Below are 12,804 nucleotides of genomic sequence, written 5' to 3'. Positions count from 1 at the left end.
CAGCCCAGTGCTCGCCTAAGTTTGAAAATTCCTACCGAGTGGTGCACAACCCTCCCACTCGGGGGCTTAGCTGCAGCCCAGTGCTCGCCTAAGTTTGCAAAATCCTACCGAGTGGTGAGCAGCCCTCCCACTCGGGGGCTTAGCTGCAACCCAGTGCTCGCCTAAGTTTGAGAAATCCTACTGAGTGGTGAGCGGCCCTCCTACTCGGGGGCTTAGCTGTAGCCCAGCGCTCGCCTAAGTTTGAAAAATCCTACTGAGTGGTGAGCAACCCTCCCACTCGGGGGCTTAGCTGCAGCCTAGTGCTTGCCTAAGTTTGGAAATACTACCGAGTGGTGAGCAACCCTCTCACTCGGAGGCTTAGCTGTAGTCCAGCACTCGCCTAAGTTTGAAAGTCCTACCGAGTGGTGAGCGGGGCTGCAGGTCTACCACATGCCCCCCGGGAGGGCTGCACCTTCAAGAAGAAGGACGAGATTGTATGCACTCAACGATTGGGACCTTGCTGATGACAGGAACGTCAAGACTATTGTTGAGTACCTCGCTGATGAGCTGATCAATGCTGCCAAAGGCTCATCCAATGGGTCGACTGCTAATCCTCCTTCAGCAACTGCATCAAACGATGAGAAACAGATCCAAGTGAAGAACATATTTCACTCAAAGATAAACCCAACATATTCAAAGATAAATCTAGAGGTTCCTAACCGCAGATTAAAAGTACTCGGGCACCAGGCCCGAAGAAGTTTTAATGGTTACAAAATCACTCGGCATACCGAGGCAAATAAAGGTGAAGCATAATGTTTTTCCGATCACTCGGCGGGAGAAGGACTGGCCGGATCACAGAAGCTGTCGAGGTCGATGCTGTGGGCAATGCGAGTGGCTGCCTCGAGGAAGGTGTCCATGAAGTCCTGGAAAGAGTCCTTCTTAGTGTTTGCTACTTTGTGAGCTGCCAGCTTGTCTTCGTTGGCCTCCTTGCAATGCACTCGGACCAACGACAAGGCGACATCAGCACCACAACGAGCGGCAGATTTCTTCCACTCTTGCACTCGGCCTGGAATCTGATTAAGTCGAGTCATTAGGGACTCGAGGTCTTGAGACAGCTCCGCCTGAGGCCAAAGTTCAGCATCCACTTGGGTCATTGCTGCCTTCAGTCGAGCCAGATAAGCAACGACACCATCCAAGCGCGACTCCAATAGCAGCAAGTTCATTGCAACTTCATCTTTCATGGGACAGTTGATGGGGTTGAGACCTGTCTCGACCCGTCTAGTTTCAGCTTCAAAGTCTTGGCAAAGTTCTGTTCCATCACAAAAAACAATGAGTTGAAAGTATTGCAAATTCCAGTCGACGACAGCTATCTAATTGAACAGCCATACCTTCAAGCTTCAAGACAAGCTTCGCCACAAGTTGTTCCAAATAGGACTCTAGCTTGCCCATTTTTGCCCTAAGGTCGTCGACTTCAGTGGTCAGGTTGTCCTTGTCCTTCCTCAGTTGCTCGACCTCTCGATTGGCGTCCGAGACGGCAGTCTTCAACTTCGAGTTCTCATCCTCCAACTTGCCGACTGAAGCCAGCTTCTGGTCCGTAAGCGTTGTCTTCTCACGTGCTTCTTTCTGAGCAGCAGCAAGGTCCTGGTCCTTCTTCTCCAAAGCCTCCTTCATTCTCTCTAAAGAAAGAACACTCTTAAGACGAGCCTGAAGTTGGTGGTTTTCACTACGCACATCTGCTTGTGTGAAGTCACTCGTTTCAAAGAGACTGACTAAAAAGCAGTGGAAAGCGCGAACTACTAAGCAGGCAAGACAGTCGAATGATTACCTCCCATGATGGCCGTCTCTTGTTGTGTAGTCTTGAGATTCTTCTTCTTCGCGAGTTCAAGGTCAAGTTCAATGCTGATATGCTTCTTCTTCAACTCAGAAAGACGAGCTCCAAGATCACAAGACCTCTGCAATCAGCAAGAATGATATATCAGTCGACAGAGAAAAGTTACTCTAAGACTACTGCTGAACAAAATATTCATCAATTAGTCTCGGGGACTACACCCAGTGGGTGCACTTAGTGTGCCCCAACTGGCTTAGATCAATACTCAGCAGGGTCCGCCCAGCGTGAGTTCAAAAAAAAGAAAGAGATACATTCTAAGACCTCAGTCGACTGCCCGCAGTCGACTGTGGTCTCGGGGACTACACCCAGTGGGTGCACTCGACGTGCCCCCACTGGTTCAGAAAGTCTGCTGGGATTAAACACAAGTCCAGTGACATGGAAGATTTTCCAAGCTCTAAGCAAAGAAACACCCCAGTGGGTGATCACATATAAGGCAACATTCGAAAATTCAGTCGGAGTCTTGCTGACCTGAACATTGGCCTGAAGGGCAGTACTGGCGTTGTAAGCCACCTGGCTAGCCTCGTGCACCACCTTCACCTGCTCCATGACAAGGCTCACCTGGCAAAGAGCTTCCCTAGCGGCACTCGGTGAATCATCTGGAGTCTGATACACAGCAAAAAGTGATGGCTGCAGAGCAGCCGAAGTAGTCGCTGGGTCAGAGACGTGGAGTTGTACTGGAGCAGCAGGAGTTGGTGCAGTCGAGTCCGCCGGACGATCAGTCGTCAATGGGATGGCAAACGTGACGCTGGTCCCGACAGGCTCTCCAGAACGATCGACCACCGCCTCGAGCGCCGGCGTCGACTGAGGAACCTGGACTTCAAGCCTCTTCCTGCCAGAGCTCCCTCTCCTCCTCTTCCTCTCCTGTAGAGGTGCCTCTTCCTCATCATCAGGGAGCACCACAACTTCTTGCGGAACTACAGAAAGAGAGAAACGTCAGAAATTCTGCCGATTGACGGTCTACTCAACTTAACGAAGCTTGGTCGATCGGACTTACCGACTCGTGAGGTGGCCTCTTCGTCTCCTGGCGCCTTGTCAATGTCCATGTCCGTGGCAGCAGAGGTGGGACTAGAAAGACACATGAATGGGTCGGTCAGAACAAGTAAATCTTCAGTCGACCTATGAAAATGCAAGCGAGGTACTCACCCCGAAGCAACACGGACGTCCATCTTAATCCGTGGCAGTGTCTTTCGAGCCTTGGGAGGAGCAACTTTAGGCTGCTTGGCCACCTTCTCCGTTGGCTCCGAGGTCGACGTCCGAGTGCGCTTCTCGGTATGGGCACTCGGGACCACGCTTTTCCCACGCCCGCCAGTCGGATTGTGCTGCTGTTTGGATCGGCGTTCGGAGCGCGGCGGCGAGTCGACTTCTTCCTCCTCGTCCGACTCCTCGCTCTCCTCCTCCTCCTCTTCTCCCGGAGACTCCCACTCACCACTCTCCTCTGCGTTGTCTCCTCCCTCCTGGTCTTGCGCCAAAGCTTGTTCACCATTGGGCATCGAATGCATCTCAATGAATACATGCAGAACAAATCGGTCGAGTCAGAGTCAGTCAACATCAAGTACAGTCGGAGCATAAGCGGGAAGCAGCCGGAACAAAAAGTATACCTTGTCGGGCGGGTCCCCGTCGCTGAAGGGGACGACTCGCCTGGATCCTCTGGGGTTGTCCTGGTTGCCTGTGATGCTCCTCAACCACAAAGCTACGGTTTCGGATGACACTTCTTCTGGATAGACCCGAGCGGTGTTGTCCAGTCCGGAATACAACCACATCGGTTGATCGCGGACCTGGAGAGGCTGGATACATCGACTGAGGAACACTTCCAGCAAGTCCAGGCCAGTAACGCCATCATTGATGAGCTGGACCACTCTATCCACCAACATCCTCGTCTCCATGGTCTCAACAGTGGTTACTTTCAGCGGAGCAGGGGTCTGAACACGGTCAAACGAGAAGTGGGGAAGGCCAGTCGACGGACCTGGAGCTGCGACGTCCTGGCAGTAGAACAAGGTCGACTGCCGGCCTCTAACGGAGTCAGGGAGAGTCATGGCGGGAAAGGCACTCCTATTCCTCTTTTGGATACCTAAACCCCCACACATCTGGATGATGTGGGTTTTCGAGTCACTCGACTTCGCCTTTTTTACCGACTGGGAACGAATGGTGAAGATATGTTTGAAAAGACCCCAGTGCTGTCGACACCCTAAGAAGTTCTTGCACATCGACACAAACGCAGCTAAATATATGATGGTGTTGGGAGAAAAATGGTGGAGATGAGCACCAAAAAAGTTCAAGAACCCCCGGAAGAAAGGACGCGGAGGAAGCGAAAAACCGCGGTCGACGTGGGTGGCGAGTAAAATGCACACACCCGGTCGAGGCTGGGGACTCATCTCCCCCTCCGACAGCCTTGCCGCTCCCTTGGAGATTAGCCCAGACTCCGCCAGCTCGTCCAGATCCGCCTGCCGAATCGAAGACCGGATCCAATCGCCCTGGATCCAGCCCGGCGGCAGCCCCGCGCGCGATGACGATCCACGTTGCTGCTTCTTGCCCTTCGCCACCTCCTTCATCTTCTTTGCGCGTTCTAGCGCCGCTGTCTTGTCCTTCACCATGGCGACGGAGCAGCGTCGTCGAAACAGAAGAGCAGAGCGCGACGGAGAAGCGGAGAAAGAAGAAGGAGAAAAGGGTGTGCACAGTGCAGACGCCTCGGTCCCGTCACCTTATAAAGGGTTGCTTCCGAGTGACTGACGCGTGGGACCAGGCGATCCTGTCAAGTCCCGCAACAGTCGCACGTAGTGTACGTGGCGAAAAAGGCGGCGCAGAAATCGAGGCATCACTATTTATCCGCTCGGCCCGCTTAGGCACTCCCCGTCCCGCGCGCTTCCCCAAAATTTTGTATCCCGCGAAATCCGGGATACACTGCAGACAATCGCACCCAAGATCACGCGCTCCAACACAACACTCGACGCATGAGGTCACCAGTTCATTCGAAAGCTCACTGAATGGATCAAGGCGACTAAGTCGACACCGAAGTACCGACGCAGGTGTTCAGACTTGCAGAGAACACTCGTGAAGAGGCGAAGCTCAGACCAGGTTCAACTTCGACCTACTTTCAACTTGCACCTTAATCCATTCGGGGGCTACTGATGAGGATACAAACTTGAAGTAGGGTCATAGGCCCGACCTATACGCCCTACCCAAGGTCACTACCCTGGAAGATAAAAGGACCAAGAGACAAGAGGAGAGCTCCGGTTGTACACGTCGAGTGCAATCCACTCGACGGCCACATCACTCGGAAGTCCTCCTCCCTACCGTCACTCGACCATGTGGAGAGTCACTCGACCTACTGAAGACCGGGAGTCACTCAGCACTGTAACGGTCAGGCGTTCACTCCGTAGCCTTTAGTATCATTAATAGCACTTAAGGCAGACGTTACCAGTAACGTCCCTTACTTTATGTACATTAAGTCCCTTGTAATGGAGGTCTGGGAGGGAACGGGTGCACTCTATATAAGCCACCCTCCTCCTCTGGCACAAGGGTTTGCACCCCCTATAATATCACACACATAATCCAATCGACCGCCTCCGGGCACCGAGATGTAGGGATGTTACTTCCACTGTGAAGGGCCTGAACTTGTAAATCTCGTGTGTACACCTTCACCATAGCTGAGATCTTGCCTCTCCATACCTACCCCCCTTTCTACTGTCAGTCTTAGGACCACGACACATAGCAAATACCATGCTGTTCTAAGAGACTCTCAAAATAATATAAGTGAAGCATGAGAGACTAGAAATTTCTACAAAATTAAGCCACCGCCGTGCTCTAAAAGATATAAGTGAAGCACTAGAGCAAAAACTATCTAGCTCAAAAGATATAAGTGAAGCACATAGAGTATTCTCATAAATTCTAATCAAGTGGGCTTCTCCCAAAAGGTGTGTACATCAAGGATGATTGTGGTAAACTAAAAAGCAAATACTAATATCATACAAGACGCTCCAAGCAAAACACATATCATGTGGCGAATAAAAATATAGCTCCAAGTAAAGTTACCAATGAACGAAGACGAAAGAGGGGATGCCATCCGGGGCATCCCCAAGCTTAGGCTATTGGTTGTCCTTGAATATTACCTTGGGGTGCCTTGGGCATCCCCAAGCTTAGGCTCTTGCCACTCCTTATTCCATAGTCCATCGAATCTTTATCCAAAACATGAAAACTTCACAACACAAAACTCAACAGAAAACTCGTAAGCTCCGTTAGTATAAGAAAATAAAACCACCACTTAGGTACTGTAATGAACTCATTCTAAATTCATATTGGTGTAATATCTACTATACTCCAACTTATCTATGGTTCATACTACTCATAGATTCATCAGAATAAGCAAACAACACATAGAAAACAGAATCTGTCAAAAACAGAACAATCTGTAGTAATCTATATCAAACGTATACTTATGGAACTACAAAAAGCCTACCAAATTAGGAAGTCCTAATAAATTTGTGTACCAATCCAGATCAAAAATAATCAGATGAGAAGAACGTTTCTATGAATTATCAAAACTAATTTACTGGGTGCAAAAGTTTCTGATTCTCAGCAGGATCAACACAACTATCACCGTAAGCTATCTTAAAGGTCTTACTTGGCACTTTATTGAAACAAAACCTATAAAACATGATTACTACAGTAGCATAATCATGTGAACACACAAAAACAGTAGGGGTAAATATTGGGTTGTCTCCCAACAAGCGCTTTTCTAGAATGCCTTTCTAGCTAGGCATGATGATGACAATGATGCTCACATAAAAGATAAGAACTGAAACATAACGGGAGCATCATGAAGCATATGACTAGCACATTTAAGTCTAACCCACTTCCTATGCATAGGGATTTTGTGAGCAAACAACTTATGGGAACAATAATCAACAAGCATATGAAGGCAAAATAAGCATAAGTTCAAAACTTGAAGCACATAGAGAGGAAACTTGACATTATTGCAACTCCTACAAGCATATGTTCCTCCCTCATAATAATTTTTAGTAGCATCATGAATGAATTCAACAATATAACAAGCACCTAAAGCATTCTTTTCATGATCTACAAGCATAGAAAATTTACTACTCTCCACATAAGCAAATTTATTCTCATTCGGAATAGTGGGAGTATTATAAGAGACTTGAATACTATAAATTGTTTCCACATTAAAAGAGTAATGTTCAGAAAAAGGGTAATCATAATCATGACAAGTTTTATAAATATAATCATCACTACTTTTTATAGCATAAGTTTTATCACAATAATCATCATAAGTAGCAACTTCGTTCTCATCATAATCGATTGAAACCTCTTCCAAGATAGTGGAATCATCACTAAATAAAGTTGAAACTCTTCCAAATCCACTTTCATATTCATCTCAATAAGATTCAACATCCTCCAAAATAGTGGGATCACTAATTCCTAAAGTTGACACTCTTCCAAACCCACTTTCATCAATATAACCATCATAGGTAAGAGGCATGCCATCATCATAATAACTTTGCGTATCAAAACTTGGGATGCTAAAAATATCATCTTCATTAAACGTAGCATCCCCAAGCTTGGGACAAACATTAACTTCAGCAAATATATTCTCAAATATTTCATTCTCATCAAACGTAGCTTCCCCAAGCTTGGGCCCTTTCATATCATAAGCATAATCACTCTCATCATTAATATATGGATATCACCAATAGTATAACAATTATCATCATCACAATGAGTAGTAGGAGCAACATCATTTGGGAGGGATACCTTTTTACCTTTGTTGCTCCTTCTTTTATTTTTCTTCTTTACATTATGTGTGGGTTCAACCTTCTTCTTTGAGCTCGGTATTGATGAGATTGGTTGAATAGAAAGCTCCTCCTCGTTACCTGATTCATCATAAGAAATAATAGGAGGATATTGGGAAGTATCTTACCTTTAATTAGTATTCTCATCATCTTCTATTTGCTTCCTTTTCTTTAGGTAATTGGCAATATAAGGATTTTCAATGCAATTCACCGCACAAAACATATAGATCGTCTCTAGACCGAAACCAAGAAGGTTATAATGGGCAAATTCTGGAAGAAATTTAGTTAAATGTTTCATTTACTCATAACCCATAAGCAAACTAAGTTCATTATAATGTGCAAGGGAAATCAAATCATCGCAGTTTTTGGACACGATTCGATCATGAAACAACTTGCATCGGAGATGTAAATGACCACTTTCATTGCAAAGTTCACAAGTACGGCCAATGAAATATAAATTTTCAGCACTCTCCCTTAGCCTTTCTTGCAACAATTTAGTTTCTACATGCTTATGCCTCTTGCAATATCTATCTTCTCTATTTGGTGTATCTATGCAAACCCAAAGCTCTCCACAAAAATCAACATGCTTATAGGAGACATTTTCATCATAACTAGTGCAATCATCATTAGTACTATGGATATTCAAGGAATTCATACTAACAACATTGCAATCATGCTCATCATTCACATATTTCATGCCAAGCATTCTATGTAATTCTTATTCTAGCACCTGAGCACAATTTTCCTTTTCATCATACTCACGAAAGATATTAAAAAGATGAAGCGTATGAGACAAGCTCAAATCCATTTTTTTCTAGTTTTCTTTTATAAACTAAACTAGTGATAAAACAAGAAACAAAAAGATTCGATTGCAAGATCTAAAGATATACCTTCAAGCACTCACCTCCCCGGCTACGGGGCCAGAATAGAGCTTAGTTGACGGGGTGTTAGTGCCGCTTACCTTGCCTCCCCGGCAACGGCGCCAGAAAAGAGCTTGATGTCTACTACACAACCTTCTTCTTGTAGACGTTGTTGGGCCTGCAAGTGCACAGGTCTGTAGGACAGTAGCAAATTTCCCTCAAGTGGATGACCTAAGGTTTATCAATCCGTAGGAGGCGTAGGATGAAGATGGTCTCTCTCAAACAACCCTGCAACCAAATAACAAAGAGTCTCTTGTGTCCCCAACACACCCAATACAATGGTAAATTGTATAGGTGCACTAGTTCGGCGAAGAGATGGTGATACAAGTGCAATATGGATGGTGGATAAAGGTTTTTGTAATCTGAAAATATAAAAACAGCAAGGTAACAAGTGATAAAAGTGAGCGTAAGCGGTATTGCAATGGTAGGAAACAAGGCCTATGGTTCATACTTTCACTAGTGCAAGTTCTCTCAACAATAATAACATAGATAGATCATATAACAATCCCTCAACATGCAACAAAGAGTCACTCCAAAGCTACTAATAGCGGAGAACAAACGAAGAGATTATGGTAGGGTACGAAACCACCTCAAAGTTATCTTTCTGTTCTATATATTCAAGAGTCCGTAGTAAAATAACATGAAGTTATTCTTTCCATTCAATCTATCATAGAGTTCATACTAGAATAACACCTTAAGACACAAATCAACCAAAGCCCTAATGTCACCTAGATACTCCATTGTCACCTCAAGTATCCATGGGCATGATTATACGATATGCATCACATAATCTCAGATTCATCTATTCAACCAACACAATGTACTTCAAAGAGTGCCCCCAAAGTTTCTCCGGAGAGTCAAGACGAAAACATGTGCCAACCCCTATGCATAGGTTCATGGGCGGAACCCGCAAGTTGATCACCAAAACATACATCAAGTGGTCACATGAATATCCCATTGTCACCACAGATAAGAACGGCAAGAAATACATCAAGTGTTCTCAAATCCTTAAAGACTCAATCCGACAAGATAACTTCAAGAGGAAAACTCAATTCATCACAAGAGAGTAGAGGGTGAGAAACATCATAAGATCCAACTATAATAGCAAAGCTCGTGATACATCAAGATCGTACCATAGAGAGAACACGAGAGAGAGAGAGATCAAACACATAGCTACTGGTACATACCCTCAGCCCCGAGGGTGAACTACTCCCTCCTCGTCATGGAGAGCGCCGAGATGATGAAGATGGCCACCGGTGAAGGATCCCCCCTCCGGCAGGGTGCCGGAATGGGCTACCGAGAGGTTTTTGGTGGCTATAGAGGCTTGCGGTGGCGGAACTCCCAATCTATCTTCTCCTATGATGATTTTAGGGTATAAGGGAATATACTGGTGAAAGAACTCGGTCAGGGCAGCCTCGAGGGGCCCACAAGACAGGCGGGTGGGTGCCCCCCACCCTCGTGGCCACCTTGAAGCCTCCTTGCCTTCAGCTCCAAGTCTCTTGGATCTTGTTCGTTCAAATTCCGTTTGATATTCCTTTTCTTCAGAACACTGAAATAGACCAGAAAACAACAATATGGGTTGGGCCTCTGGTTAGTAGGTTAGTCCCAAAAATGATATAAAAGTGTAAAGTAAAGCCCATAAACATCCAAAATAGGTAATATAATAGCATGGAACAATCAAAAATTATAGATACATTGGAGACGTATCAGGGGCGCCCAAACCCATCTAGGGTTTCCCCTGGCCGCCGCCCCCTCCTCTAGATCCATCTAGAGGGGCCGGGCCCCTCTTCCCTTTCCCCTATATATAGTGTGGGGGTGGAAGGGCAGCCACAACCTCCCCCTGGCGCAACCCCTCCCTCCTCCAACACCTCCTCCTCCTTCGTGGTGCTTGGCGAAGACCTGCAGGAAAACCACAAGCTCCACCACCATGCCATCATGCTGCCGGAGCTCTCCCTCAACTTCTCTCCCCTTGTTGGATCAAGAAGGAGGAGACGTCCCCGGGCTATATGTGTGTTGAACGCGGAGGCACCGTCCGTTTGGCGCTAGATCGGATCTTCCGTGATTTGAATCGTCGCGAGTATGACTCCATCAACCGCGTTCTTGTAACGCTTCCGCTTAGCGATCTTCAAGGGTATGAAGATGCACTCCCTCTCTCTTTCGTGCTAGCATCTCCTAGATTGATCTTGGTGACACGTAGGAATTTTTTTGAATTATTACTATGTTCCCCAACAGTGGCATCATGAGCTAGGTCTATGCGTAGATTCTATGCACGAGTAGAACACCAAGTAGTTGTGGGCGATGATTTGTTAAATTTGCTTACCGTTACTAGTCTTATCTTGATTCAGCGGCATTGTGGGATGAAGCAGCCCGGACCGACATTACACGTATGCTTACGTGAGATAGGTTCCACCGACTGACATGCACTTGATGCATAACGTGGCTAGCGGGTGTCTGTCTCTCCCACTTTAGTCGTCAGATTCGATGAAAAGGGTCCTTATGAAGGGTAAATAACAATTGGCATATCACCGTTGTGGCTTTTTGCGTAGGTAAGAAACATTCTTGCTAGAAACCCATAGCAGCCATGTAAAACATGCAACAACAATTAGAGGACGTCTAACTTGTTTTTGCAGGGTATGCTGTGTGATGTGAGATGGCCAAAAGGATGTGATGAATGATATATGTGATGTATGAGATTGATCATGTTCTTGTAATAGGAATCACGACTTGCATGTCGATGAGTATGACAACCGGAAGGAGCCATAGGAGTTGTCTTAATTTATTGTATGACCTGCGTGTCAATGAAAACGCCATGTAATTACTTTACTTTATTGCTAACCATTAGCCCTAGTAGTAGAAGTAATAGTTGGCGAGACAACTTCATGAAGACACGATGATGGAGACCATGATGATGGAGATCATGGTGGCATGTCGGTGACGATGGTGATCATGTCGCGCCTCGAAGATGAAGATCAAAGGCGCAAGAAGATATTGGCCATATCATGTCACTTTATGATTTGCATGTGATGTTTGTCATGTTTACATCTTATTTACTTAGAATGACGGTAGCATAAATAAGATGATCACTCACTAAAAATTTCAAGAGAGTGTTCCCCCTAACCGTGCACCATTGTGAAGGTTCGTTGTTTCGAAGCACCACATGATGATCGGATGTGATAGATTCTAACATTCGCATACAACGGGTGTAAGCCAAATTTACACATGCAAAACACTTAGGTTGACTTGACGAGCCTAGCATGTACAGACATGGCCTCGGAACATGAGAGACCGAAAGGTCGAACATGAGTCGTATGGTAGATACGATCAACATGGAGATGTTCACCATTGATGACTAGTCCGTCTCACGTGATGATCAGACACAGCCTAGTCGATTTGGATCATGTATCACTTAGATGACTAGAGGGATCTCTATCTAAGTGGGAGTTCATTAAATAATTTGATTAGATGAACTTAATTATCATGAACATAGTCAAAAAGTCCTTGCAAATTATGTCGTGGCTTACGCTTTGGTTCTACTGTTTTAGATACGTTCCTAGAGAAAAAAAATTAGTTGAAAGTTGACAGTAGCAATTATGGGGACTGGGTCCATAAACTGAGGATTGTCCTCATTGCTGCATAGAAGGATTATGTCCTTAATGCATCGCTCGTTGTGCTGAACCTCGAGCGTCGTCTGTGGATGTTGCGAACATCTGACATACATGTTTTGATGACTACGTGATAGTTCAGTGCGTAAAGTTAAACGGCTTAGAATTGAGGCGCCGAAGACATTTTTGAAACATCGTGGAACATATGAGATGTTCCGAGAGATGAAATTGGGATTTCAGGCTCATGCCCACGTCAAGAGGTGTGAGACCTCCGACAAGTTTCTTAGCCTGTAAACTAAGGGAGAAAAGCTCAATCGTTGAGCATGTGCTCAGATTGTCTGAGTACTACAATCGCTTGAAACGAGTGGGAGTTAATCTTCCAGATGAGATAGTGATGGTTCTCCAAAGTCACTACCACCAAGCTACTAGAGCTTCGTGATGAACTATAACATATCAGGGATAGATATGATGATCCTTGAGTTGTTCGCGATGTTTGACACCGCGAAAGTAGAAATGAAGTAGGAGCATCAATTGTTGATGGTTAGTAAAACCACTAGTTTCAAGAAGGTCAAGGGCAAGAAGGGATACTTCATGAAACGGCAAATCAGTTG

This window comes from Triticum dicoccoides, chromosome 2B (genome assembly GCF_002162155.2).
Source record: "Triticum dicoccoides isolate Atlit2015 ecotype Zavitan chromosome 2B, WEW_v2.0, whole genome shotgun sequence".
In the NCBI taxonomy this organism is placed as follows: Eukaryota; Viridiplantae; Streptophyta; class Magnoliopsida; order Poales; family Poaceae; genus Triticum; species Triticum dicoccoides.
This window is presented reverse-complemented; position numbering follows the sequence as displayed.